Source organism: Ursus maritimus, unplaced genomic scaffold, assembly GCF_017311325.1.
Source record: "Ursus maritimus isolate PB19 unplaced genomic scaffold, ASM1731132v1 scaffold_4, whole genome shotgun sequence".
NCBI classification, from domain to species: Eukaryota; Metazoa; Chordata; class Mammalia; order Carnivora; family Ursidae; genus Ursus; species Ursus maritimus.
Window position 1 is genome coordinate 58,565,583 of NW_024426552.1, and position 497 is coordinate 58,566,079.

The 497-nt window shown below is 55.7% G+C and overlaps 1 protein-coding gene across 23 annotated transcripts in view; it reads right to left on the bottom strand.

Moving 5' to 3' along the window:
• ZBTB20 (zinc finger and BTB domain containing 20) overlaps nt 1–220 on the bottom strand; it is a 757,238-nt gene extending 757,018 nt beyond the window's left edge. For 19 of the 23 annotated variants that reach the window (XM_040621288.1, XM_040621270.1, XM_040621274.1 and 16 more), the window contains exon 1: nt 114–219. The gene's annotated coding sequence lies outside the window, so the exon portion shown is untranslated. Of the gene's footprint in view, nt 1–113 lie in introns of all 23 variants that reach the window. The other 4 variants (XR_005832190.1, XR_005832191.1, XR_005832189.1 and 1 more) reach the window with 2 other exon arrangements.
• Between the last annotated feature and the right edge of the window lie 277 nt (nt 221–497).

Sequence of the window (497 nt, forward strand, 5' to 3'; positions counted from 1 at the left end):
CTTTCCCGTCCCGTCGCCCCTACTCCAGTGCCTCGCAGACGCCTCATCCCTCTCGCACGCACACACCCCTCCCTCCCGCCCGCCCCACAACAAATTAGAGTTTTTGGGGTTACCTCCTCGCGCTCTTTAATCTTCTTTCCTCAACTCCTAAACTTCCCCCCGCCCCTACTTCTTCGGCAGAAGGCCCACATTGGGTGCCTCACGCCGCGAACCCTCTATCTTTACCCGTTATTGGGTTATTCTTATGTCACTCTTGACTTCAGTGAGCCAATAAGAGTGGGACGCCCCTCGTGAGGTTGCCGCCCATAAACAAAATGCACTCTTCCTCCTCCTCTCCCTTGTCCCCGCCCCCATCTCCTTCTTTCCTCATCTCTACCACCTTCGATTGGGCTAGAAGAGGCCCAATCCGCTATCTCAAACACCCATTGGGGAGCGGAAACTTCGCTCAGAGAATTGTTAACAGGCGATTGGTCGACAGTCTTCCCACTCCCCCCACC